Below are 12862 nucleotides of genomic sequence, written 5' to 3' on the forward strand. Positions count from 1 at the left end.
AGGTTTTGTGAAAAGCCCAGGTGGCTCCTATAGTTGCTGATTAACCCTTTAGCGTTGCGATTTGCAAATGAGGTTCTTGTCTTTTAAGTTTGTCTAGTTGCTTCCCCACTTCCCACTCCCTCCCTCCCCCCACCCAACCCTACACACACCAGGAGAAAAAAAAATGTGCAAAGACAAGAAAATTTGCACATCAAATGAGGATGCCAAGGGAAGAACTAATTCGCTTTTGATGGTGAGTTTGGGGGGGTTGGGGGTGGAGGCGAGAGACTGCCGTTTGGAAATTAAATCAGGGATGGAGGGGAGAGGGAAATAGGCACCCGATAATCAAACTATTTAATGTGGTTCTTTGAATCTGGTCAATCCCAGCAGTAGATGAACTTGATTAAGCAGACACATGAGATCAAAGTGGCTCTGAGCCAGAGCGGACAGGGTCCCTGAGCCTGGTCAGTCCTCTTTCCCTGGTTCCCTGTTCCCAGCGGTGGGTTAATAGAAGAAGATAAGAAACCCGAAGGCTTAGCTCCCGGCTTTCTCATTAGTGTTTCATATCGCTGAGCAGGAGAGGGCTTGCTTTTGATCCCAAATCAAACCTCGTCCAGGACAGGACAGGACAGGAGGAATAACCCTCTAGGGAGATAACAGAGGACCTCCTGGAAAAGAAGTGCTGAACCTAAATCAGAGAATGAATTTGAAGGGGTTTCGCCCAGTGTGTAAAATAAGAAACAACATGGACATAAGAATGCCGTGCTTATAAATTAGCGGTAATGTATGTAATAATGACTTTTATTAAAGTCAGTCTTTTATCCAACCATCACAGTGCTAAAAGAGACAGTTGTCATGAAATAACAAAAGATAAGAAATGTGAATGGATAATGTTTAAGAACAGATCGATAAATCTGAGACCACAAGCAACTGTTGTATGAGACTGAAAAGGAAGAAATGATCTGAAATCCTTGTTGGAGAGGGTGAGCTGAGATGTCCTTTGTAGCCCCTTAGCTTCTGGATCTGCTAGAATTATTCACGACACCGCTTTATCTATAATAGTTATTCTTAGGAAGCCCCCCACCCCCACAATAGCCAATGACAGTCTTGTACAAATATAACCCTGAAGTTGAGCTAGGAGGGATATTATGAACAATATTTAAATATCTGTTTGGTGGATTTCAGAACTTAAGTGTCTTCCAAGTAACTTTTAATGTTGCCTCAATTCTACCCCAAACTCCATTCATCCCGAAGAATTTCCTGTGGTTTGTTGAAAGTCTAACATGGATTAAATCCTATGTACTTATCTGGCTTTTATTAGGAATATGTGCAATTGTGTAGCAAGGCTAGTTACCCACAGATCTTTAAAATATTTGAAAACAATGAACAGGTTTTAAAATTTTGTTTAAAAGTGAATATTAGGAATAATAAAGGGGGACAAATAACTAACAATAAATCAGATTTTCCTGGCTCCACGCAGACCTACCAGTCAGTGGATCTGAACCTTGCATAGATGCCGGGAGATGGTGGAATAATGTGGTGGTGGTGGTGAGCTCATATTATCACATTCAGCATACTACTAGCAATGTCAATGATCAACGTGTTAAGTATCTTTTCCTAGAAATACACATATGTGCCACTTCTCTCCCCATATTCTGATGTAATGATGATTCTTGATTAATACACCTACTCTAAATGAGCAGAGCTCAGCTCACCAAGAACATAGGCCCACAGTTGAAACCAGGGGTGGGTGGGGGGCGTGGGTGGGGGTGGAGGAAGTTTTGGCACTTTCTACTTTTTATGTTCCTTCTGGAGGTATGAATAGGTCCACACCTGAGGCTAAGCAGTGTCCTTGTTGCTTCAATAAATAATAATAATAATAATAATAATAATAATAATAATAATAATAAAAAGAACAAGAACAGTCATCTTCAAGTTATTTAGGAAAAGATGAAGCAAGCTCACAGATGATACAGGGGGAGACAGTTGCCATTTCCTGTGCAGCCTATTCTCCATTTGTGAACCCTTGTTTTGATTGAGCTTACTTCCGGGGTGTCATAATCAGGAGGTGAAGATCAAAAGAGATAGGTGCACTGCTCCTGCAGTGCCGGAGAACACCCAGAAGAGCCCCTTAAGAGTGGTTCTCTCATATGCTGAAGGCAGGCTCCTTCCAGTCTAGGAAGCATGCAGCCTAGGAAGCATGGTATCAGGTCACAGAGGGAGTTTTGCTGTTGTTTGGCTTGGTTTTTGTTGTTGCTTTGGGGGGTCTTAGCACTTTAAGACCACTGGAGTCCGACTATGTAGCCTGCACGTTAGATTTTCTACCACAGTTTCCTCCATTGCTAGGGTCAGGGGCGTATATCACACAGTTTTTTGTTTTTTTTTTTAAAGTAGATTTTACTTGGTGCGTATTGGTCGGGAGAGAAAAGAAGAGAGGTCCAGGAACTGGAGCCACACCCCAGCCTCAGGCAGTCAGAGGTCACGTGACTTGGAGTCTCATGCAGCCAGGCAATGGAGTGCCTTGCTGTATCGATCAAACTTAGTTTAATTTCTTCAGGAGGGAACTTTGTATCTTGTTGGATATGCTCTCACTATGACCATAGTTATGGCAATACAGTTAATGTTTCGTATTAGATTTAAAGCTAGGAGGGATGTTTAGCACAGTAGAATTAAACTGTGTGTGTAACTCGAGGATAGCGTGAGACATGACTTCCTTCTGTTTTAAATGTTGGGCAGCAGCCTAGGATACCGGTCCTTCTGATTCATGAGACAAATGACAAATAATATTTAAAGACACAGAACCCTGGGATATTTGCACACTACTCTCCCACCTCCGTTATTTGGGGGTACTTCTCCTCCCCCCTTGTCTCCTTTCCCCTCCTCCTCTTCATTCCTTCCCTCTCCTTATCAAACTGAAGGTAGTCGATCTGTTCACATTTAGTTTTTGTAGTCTTGTCTTGTCTTGTCTTGTCTTGTCTTGTCTTGTCTTCTCTTCTCTTCTCTTCTCTTCTTGTTTGTTTGTTTGAGACAGGGTTTCTCTGTGTAGCTCTGACTGTCTTGGAACTTGCTCTGTAGATCAGGCTTGTCTGGAATAGAGATCTGACTGCCTCTGCCTCCAGAGGGCTGGAATTAAAGGCATGTGCCACCCCCACCCTCCCTAAAACTCTTATTGAGCTTTCAATAAGAAAACTCGAAGTAGGTGGTGGGTGTTGCCAGCATCTTCCTTGGTGCCAGCCTTGAATTAATAGCAAAGATTTCCCGTTCCTGACGTTTAATAAAAAGCATATGACTTTCTCCTCGACTTTTAAAAGATTTTTAGTTTCTATGCTCATCGTGATAGACAAGCTTTCAGACGTGACTCATGTTTGGAGTCCCTTGAAGTGGGTAGGCTTTTCTGTCCTACAAAGAGGAGCAAGTGAGTTTGGGATGCTTATCTTCGCTCTGTCCCTGGAGATGGCTAGCCTAGATAAACCCAGCGCCACAGTCACAAGACTATCTAACTCAGCTCAGAAAACGATCCTGGAGCCCTTGAAGCATAAACAGCCTGGAGCTCAGAAGTGAAGGAGGTCTGGTGAGAATGATGACAGCAGCATCTTTCAGGAGGTCCTGACTCCCAGAAAGGCCTGTGATAGGTAGGGTCTAGGAGTCCAGCTGCCTCATAATATCCCCTGTAGGACTTAATATTTCCAATCCTAAAGATAGGGCGGTGCCAGCATAAGGCGGGGCCCGGACAGCAGATATATAGGAGATGGAATTTTCTTCTGTGCCACTGGGTTCTTGTCATACTCCCTGTATCATACTGGCATTCTCCAAGGGCTGTGACCAAAAGGGCCCCTTGCCACTGCCCTGGAAGCTAAGGGCTGGAGCTCAGCAATGGACTGCAAGGTGACAACTGTCCCTTTGTGATTGTGGAACTAGCTTTCTTTTCATTTGTAAATGTCATGCTGGGAAGTCAAGGGAGCCCCCTTCTGGATACAAAAGTAGTCTTTAAGCCGTCCTGGGCAAGGCCTTTTGTCTTCAGGTTAAATGTCTTTCAGACAGCGTTATTAAGCAATACTCACTATTGTGGACCCTGGGAACTTGCTGATTTTGGAGAATGTAAACTAAGTTTCTGGAAATATGGTGAATTACGTGACTCTTGATTTTCTAAAAGATGCCCGAGCAGAAGGGAGTGAGAGAACGAATGAACAAATTAATATGAATGAGAATGGATGAATGAATGATTTTGTTTCTTCATCCCCAAATTTCCAGCTAGAACATTGTATTAGAACCTTGGTGGAAACAAGATGTAGGCTAGAAACAGTACTAACTTCTGCTAAGGGGTTGGAGCAAGGATTCTTCCCCCTTGAGAGGATCTTGGAGCTCCAAGCTGCTGTTGCACTCTCTTCCTGCCAGGGTGAGCCGCGAACCTCCATTGCCTGAGCGCTGGCTCAGGCGGCTCACTGCAGTCACAAGCCATCGCCACCTTACAGTAGTGTAAAATGAAACTTGCTTAAAGACTCTTTGATGAGAGAAGATCAAACAGCTCAGGGTCCCTGTCTTAATCAACCGTGAGCCAGGTGGCCTCGCAGAGAGCTGGATTTGGGGCTTCTGTGGACTTTGTGTTTAGCAAATTCATCAGCGTAATCCCGTTGAAGCCCTGGCCTGGGCGCAAATCTCTTCGCACTACACTGCTGCTGTGGGTCCACGGTGTCAGTTCTCGGGGCAAATAAATCAGGGTTAATTAGAAGTGGGGAGGGTAGAGGGGGAAAGGAGAGGCACAGGAAGATTTCTGCTCTGAGAGACGGTAAGTCCTCACCACTGCTAGTTCGGGAAGGAGCAATCCCGTTCCTCTGCTTCCCCCTGGTGGATCCTATCGGAAGTGATCTGGACCTAAAGTGAATTAAAAAAATAATTCTTTGGAAGATTTGTTTCATTTTGTTTTTAGAGACAGGGTTTCTCTGTGTAGCAGCCCTGGCTTTCCTGGAACTCACTGTTTAGACCAGGCTGGCCTCGAACTCACAGAGGTCCACCAGCTTCTGCCTCCAGAGTGATGGGATTAAGAGGGTATGCCACCACACCCGGGATAACTTCTCCAGCTCTCACACTGAAAACGTTTCAAAGCTAAATAGTCTCCAACTTTTAATATTCCATATAATATATAGTAAATCTTCGCATAATAGAATAAGATAGGATAGCGTCTAACCGCTGTCTAAAGACTAAGGAGTTGGGGTCTGGCACAGAGGCTCTCAGTGAAATGTTTATTCAGTTAGGTTTAATTTGCACACCAGCATTCCTCATTCCTGGATGAAAACTTAGGCTCTTCAGATGATAAGTACCACACTTAAGGAGAATCCTATGCTGCATGTATTTCAGGAAAGTTCATTCATCTATAACCATTTTTTATAAAACTTTTTAGAAAATGAAAATATGTCATTTGTTTCAATGAGAAAATGTTAATTTCAAATTTTCCACTTTTTTTAAAAAAAGAATATTATCTAGGAAGCTTATGAAAAATACAAGCAGGTAATAATTTTGTGCCCACTCATGTTTTCCTTTTTTAAAAAAATAAAAGCTGTTGGAACTTGTGTGATAAATCTTTTAAGCATGCAACTCAATATTTATAATCTACTAAATTTTAGATATAACAAGTGCCAACTATAGAAATCACACAGCATTGTTTTCATATTGGGCTTTAGATTATGTTTTCTAAGAATGGTTTTAAAGAAGTAAATTGACCTTCAACAAAAGAACTCGAGAGGTTTTGTTTTTGTTTTTGTTTTTTCTTCCTGTTGTTGCTTGGGACAAGGTTTTGCCATGTAACCCAGGCTTGTCTTGACATGGCAATCGTCCTACCTCAGGGTCTAAATGCTGGGGTGACAAGCCCGTGCCACCTGAGCTGGCTTCTCACTGATAATTTCATTAATCCCTGCCCACCTTTTTGGCTTGAACTCTGTGTTCCATCAGTACCTCCACAGACTGCTGTATCAAATGGCTCTAGTTATAAGAAAAGCCACTTTCACGTAAGCTGCAAGCCGGAGAAAAGAGTGAAAAGCAGTTTGCAAGGTTCAGGAGCTTGGTGGGTTCAGCTTAGCTGCAGATGTCCTTAGAAGGTACAGGAGCGGTAAGGAAAGCTGACTAGCCTTCTGTGAGAACTGGCTTCCTTTCTTTCCTCCTAACGATGTGAGAGGAAGACTGAGGCTAGATATGTAAGCCCTAAGTCCTAAGGTTTGCCTTTTTCTGTGCTTTTTGTTGTTGGTGTTGTTATAGATTTAAAAAAAAAAAAACTTTAAACATTGTTATCTTAACAGCAGTAAAAGACAAAAACAAGAACCAGAAACCCACGCAACATATTAATTCCCACCCCAAAGACCGCACAGTGCAGCGAACATAGAGTAGCCATTGGAAACAGAACTCAAGAGCTTCACGTCTTACGCTTCCACTATGGATATATTTTTTATTGTTGCCATAAAAAAAATCTACAATAGAATTGGAACAAGGAAACCATCAGCTGTGCATCAGCATTCATAACTCATTCTGTCCTTCTTCACCCCTCACATTCAGCATTTTTGACTCTCTTGTTGTATGCTAGATGGCATCTACATGCAAACTTGTTTACATACACACACATACACACACACACACACACACACACACACACACACACACACACACACACGCACTGTCATTAGATTCTGCATATGAGGGAGGATGTGGCTTTTTTTCTTCCTGAGATTGTTTGGCTTCATATTACTCTAGACTCTGAGTACATACATTTTTTTTTTTTTTTTTTTTTACAAATTTTGTGGTTTCATTTTTTTTTCCTTTAGCACTAAGTAGTATTCTATTTTACACACATACACACCAAATTTTTCTTTCTCCATTATTGTAAAGGTCATGATTGATAGGCAAAGTCAGTTTATTTGAAAACTTATCATGCTCTTGCTTTATGATGTTTGAGATTAGAAAAATGGAAAGGTGGGACGTGGGTAGAGAACTGGCTCAATGGTTGTGCACGTAGAATAATATAATAAATCCAAATAAAAAAGAGAAACATAAATAAGAGAAATTTTCACTTTCATGTATGGGAAAAACGAGGGAAAAAATTGAATATTTTGTACTGATCTGGCTGGTACAAAGTTGAACAGACCTCTGAGGAGGAAGTGAGGGTGACTATAGGAAAGATAGAAAAGCGATGCAAGAGACAGATATGGGAGGGCTGCAGGTCAATACCACACTAGAAGTGAGTGTATTTCTCTTAGCCTTCATATATTATGGTACCCTGGGAAGGAAAGCCACAAGCTAACAGAAACAAGTTGCTAAACTATACACAAGGCATTTGTTCTCAACCAACCCCCAATTCCTTCCACCGAGGTCAATAGAATCTTAGCCCCTCGCCCTGAGCCTCAGGTGCACACATCCTTTTCTCGGTCTGTGTGCCTTAGCAGGCCTGGAAATCTGCCAACAGACCATGACCTGCCTTGACTCTGCCCGGAGGTTCTCTGTCTGTCTGTCTGTCTGTCTGTCTGTCTCTGTCTCTTTCTGCTTTAGAGAAGAGGGCAAGCAGCTCCCGACAATACTAGGGATAGGAAAATGGCTCAGTGGTTAAGTAAGGTGCTTGACATGAAAACATGAGAATCTAAGTGCGACTCTCCAGAGCTAACCTAAAATGCAGGTGCTGGAGTAGGGAGCTAGAAATGGTAGTCTGAGAACCAGGCAGGCAGAGGCTGGAGGATCCTGAAGGTGGATGGATGGGCAGCCAGTTTAGCTGAATCATTGAGATTCAGTAGTAATGAGAGACCTTATCTCAAAATATAGTTGAAGAGAGACTGAGGAAGACACTAAAAATCATTCTCTGGCCTCCAAATGTATGTGCGCACACACACACCAACATTAAATAAATAGGTGAATGAGTAAAATATATTTTTTTTTATTTTGAAGATGATGACCAGGCCAGCTCAGTCAGTCAACCAGGTCTCAAGGGAGGGAGGGAGGGAGGGAGAATTGAAAAGAAAAAGACAATTAGACAACATTATAACATGACTCCAGCCAGTGCAGAGGCTGAAGTAAATTTTTTCCCAGTCTGCTTTTATAGCATTTTAAGTACATGCAAATAACAAGGTCAGTTCTAGGTCAAGGAACAGACAAGGCAATAAACTCAAATAGTTGAGGGGCTTATGATGACCAAGACAAAAGGAGTGCCACACATTCCTGGGTGGCTGGGCCCACTCTGAGCTTTGCCTTAACCCAAATGTAAATATTCTCAATATGAGACTATTTCCTGAGTCCTAGCCCAAAGTCAAATTCCTGCCTGAGTTTAACATCTTTGTTCTAGTCCAAAGTCAGATTCCTGCCTGAGCTTACCTCCTTGTCCTGGTCCAATGTCAAATTCCTGCTGAGTTTCTAGAAGTGGCCCCCAAAGCCCTCCACAAGATAGTGAAAGAGGTTGTCAATTAAAACTTTCTTTTTCTCTACAACTGTTTTTCAGAAGCCCTTTGGGTGTATGACTCTTTTGTTTGTTGTTTTGAGAGTGAGAGATGTAGCAGCCTAGGCTGGTCTTGCATTTCTAGTCCTATACCTCCACTTCCAAAATGGTGGGATAAAAGGCCTGTGTCACCACACCCAGGTACAGCCACGGTTCTTAAATATCCACTAAACTAAAAGCAGCTTTCCCTTCAACTTTGAACCCAGCCCTGATTTTATTTACTGTGGATTTTTCTGAACACTCCCATCATGAGCCAAAGAGATGATCTCAAATGTAATAGTAGTTTGGATTAGAATTTTTCAGTTTATGCCATGAAAGAAATACCATTCACTGAAAAGCTTAATGTTTGGCTCTAGATCTTGCCTGGGCTATCAGGACCATTGGTAAGATGTGCAGTGTACAGGAAGCTATAACTCCCAGTCAGTCATGGGGCCACCAGGCAACCGACCAGCACTCCACAGTTACATGGACTGCTGAGCCATCACGTTAGGTAGTCGTTTACATTATGTTAGGTGCATTTTGGGTTTAAAGTAATTTTCAGATTTTACTGTGTATTAGGTGCAGTTTGGATTTATATTATTTTCAGATTATGGTAGTATTACTGGGCTTCAGCTTATTTGGAAGCCCAAGAGCAATTGTCAGAATTCTCTAGGGAAAGAGAACTTGTGCTGGTTAGTCTTTGTCAAGTTGACACAAACTAGTCACCTGGGAAGAGAGAACTTCCACCGAGAAGTGCCTCCCTCGGGTTGGCCTGTGGGCATGTCTGTGGTGCTACATCCACTCCAGTAGTGACTTGCTTGACAGGTTTAGAAACCTGGAAGCAGTCCTGAGGCGAAGAGTCTCCTGGAACTGTGGCATCCCATAGCATGTATGCTCCAATTTTGTCCTTGCAAATGGATCTGTGTGCTTTCTTTCAGTATTGTTTTATTATAGGTGCCTCCAAGCAATGACTTGCCAAATACCTAAGCAAAATTGAACTTTGCTTCCTGGCCTTCACCAATGCCGTAGGTAGTCCTTGAGCTGACCCTGGGCTTTGAATTCAGTAAGAATGTTAACTATTCAGTGACATTCAGAATTGCCTCTAGTATTGTAAGAGAGATAGTGAAAGAAATCAGGCATTACTATCTACTACATAGAGTTAGAAATCTCAGGGCAAGCTTAGCAAAGTAAGTTTAGAATTCTTCTTATAGTTATGTGTGGCAGACTACATTACTTATTAGTAGAAAGTCCCCCACACCATCACTTAGAATAAAAGCCAAGTCACTCCCATATACAGGAATTTACAATGGTTTAGGAAGTAGATCGGGCTGTGGTTTTAGAGTATTGCATTATTCATGAGAAGGTTAGCTAGAGTGGAACTCCCTAATTAGAACCATGACTTGGGCAAGAGAGCCCTTGCCCTGGAGTGTAAAGACCTCACACCTGGCTTCTAAGACTATTGCTGACCTTAGATAGAGCTGACTTTGTCTCAGTTGTTTTATTGCCCAGTTCCTGCCAGCCTTTGTGTTTGCATTCCTGTTTTGTGTATGAGTCATTAAGCATCCAGTAACCTCATTGTATCTTGCCAATGTGTCACCTACCTTCCCTATTTTCTTCTGTATAAAAAGTCTGATGCTCAATTTGACATTACATTCAGATTCAGCACAGTCCCTTGTGTCCTGTCTGTTTGTTACCCCATTCTCACCGACTCTATGCCCATCTGTCTGAGACCCTGATCCCCACAGATTGAGGGGGGGGCGACTGGGCCTGGTCTGTGGCACTGTGGGGTTGTTTTCTTGGTTAACAATTGATGTGGAAGGGTCCAGCCCACTCTGGGTGGTTCCATACCCAAGAAGGTGGGCTTTGGTTGGATAAGAAAACAATCCAGTGAACAGTGTTGCTTCATGGTCATAGGTAGCTATGGACCCAAAGCCCAATTCTAGGCTAGAAAATGTTCTCATACAAAAGAGTTTTAACCAGCCACTCTTTCTCCTCATTCTTAGAATGTCAGCTCATTAACCTGTGGTATGTTGTCAACTTTTGGGGACTTTTGGAAGATTTTCAAAAATTATATCCATAATACACACACACACACACACACACACACTATTATATAAAACTACAGAGATGGCTTCATAGTTAACAGCACTTGTTGCTCTTCCAGAAGACCAGATTTTGATTCCAAGCACACACATTTCATCTCACAGCCATCTGTAATTCAAATTCCAGGGGGTTCCAGAAACTTCTTTGACGAGGGCAGAGAGATACATTTATCTTTTGGTTTCGAACACAGAAATGATGCTGTTTTAGGAAAGTAGCAGTAGTAGACTCTCCTCTAGAGTGCATGACATCGGCAGCCACAGGTAGTTGGCTGGGTATAAAGTAACAGGCACGAATACCCTCCTTTTGAGTGGGGCTTAAGTCCTATTAGATGACTGTTGGTTGCTCACAAGGTAGATATTGCATCCTTGAGTGTATCTTGCAATGCTGGTCATTCTCATGGCTTGTAGGCTCACACTGGGCGAGAAGACTGCCAACTACTTTTCTTCCTTGGCAGCATGCAAAGCACCTTCAGCTACTATGAGAGCTAGTCCCCAGGGAGGAGGCCTCCAGGTCCATTTTAACCCAACTCCTCCAAGTCCTGTGTCTGAAGTGTGTGATGTTTTCATTTATAGGGCCTCACCTTCAAGTTCTGGGAGGCAACCAAGGGCAACAGTGGTAGCTTATGCTGTTTTAGAAATCTCTTGAACTCCACTGATCAACTGGAATGGAGGTTTTGCATGCCTGGTACTGTCTCCCCCCTCTCTCTGTGTGTACAAATCATACCTTGTGAAGATTATACTATGTCTATTCCTCTCCTTCTGTATGGGTTCCCTCCTTTTTCTAATTAAAGATACTTTCTCTGAAGAGAACCATTAATTAGTAATCTAATGGCAAATGTTCAGGCCTGAATACATACACACAAGTTACACTATAAAGACTGAGCATGTCTCTGTGTGTGTGTGTAACAACAATTAATGCAAAAATAGGCCATAAGTGATGTAATTTATTGTGATCTCAAGATTTTATTTATTTATTTTTCCATTTTTTATTAGGTATTTAGCTCATTTACATTTCCAATGCTATACCAAAAGTCCCCCATACCCACCCACCCCCACTCCCTTACCCACCCACTCTCCCTTTTTGGCCCTGGCGTTCCCCTGTACTGGGGCATATAAAGTTTGCAAGTCCAATGGGCCTCTCTTTCCAGTGATGGCCGACTAGGCCATCTTTTGATACATATGCAGCTAGAGTCAAGAGCTCCGGGGTACTGCTTAGTTCATACTGCTGTTCCACCTATAGGGTTGCAGATCCCTTTAGCTCCTTGGCTACTTTCTCTAGCTCCTCCATTGGGAGCCCTGTGATCCATCCATTAGCTGACTGTGAGCATCCACTTCTGTGTTTGCTAGGCCCCGGCATAGTCTCACAAGAGACAGCTACATCTGGGTCCTTTCAATAAAATCTTGCTAGTGTATGCAATGGTGTCAGCGTTTGGATGCTGATTATGGGGTGGATCCCTGGATATGGCAGTCTCTACATGGTCCATCCTTTCATCTCAGCTCCAAACTTTGTCTCTGTAACTCCTTCTATGGGTGTTTTGTTCCCAATTCTAAGGAGGGGCATAGTGTCCACACTTCAGTCTTCATTCTTCTTGAGTTTCATGTGTTTAGCAAATTGTATCTTATATCTTGGGTATCCTAGGTTTGGGGCTAATATCCACTTATCAGTGAGTACATATTGTGTGAGTTCCTTTGTGAATGTGTTACCTCACTCAGGATGATGCCCTCCAGGTCCATCCATTTGGCTAGGAATTTCATAAATTCATTCTTTTTAATAGCTGAGTAGTACTCCATTGTGTAGATGTACCACATTTTCTGTATCCATTCCTCTGTTGAGGGGCATCTAGGTTCTTTCCAGCTTCTGGCTATTATAAATAAGGCTGCTATGAACATAGTGGAGCATGTGTCCTTCTTACCAGTTGGGGCATCTTCTGGATATATGCCCAGGAGAGGTATTGCTGGATCCTCCGGTAGTACTATGTCCAATTTTCTGAGGAACCACCAGACTGATTTCCAGAGTGGTTGTACAAGCCTGCACTCCCACCAACAATGGAGGAGTGTTCCTCTTTCTCCACATCCACGCCAGCATCTGCTGTCACCTGAATTTTTGATCTTAGCCATTCTGACTGGTGTGAGGTAGAATATCAGGGTTGTTTTGATTTGCATTTCCCTGATGATTAAGGATGTTGAACATTTTTTCAGGTGCTTCTCTGCCATTTGGTATTCCTCAGGTGAGAATTCTTTGTTCAGTTCTGAGCCCCATTTTTTAATGGGGTTATTTGATTTTCTGAAGTCCACCTTCTTGAGTTCTTAATATATGTTGGATATTAGTCCCCTATCT

Source organism: Mus musculus, chromosome 19, assembly GCF_000001635.26.
Source record: "Mus musculus strain C57BL/6J chromosome 19, GRCm38.p6 C57BL/6J".
In the NCBI taxonomy this organism is placed as follows: Eukaryota; Metazoa; Chordata; class Mammalia; order Rodentia; family Muridae; genus Mus; species Mus musculus.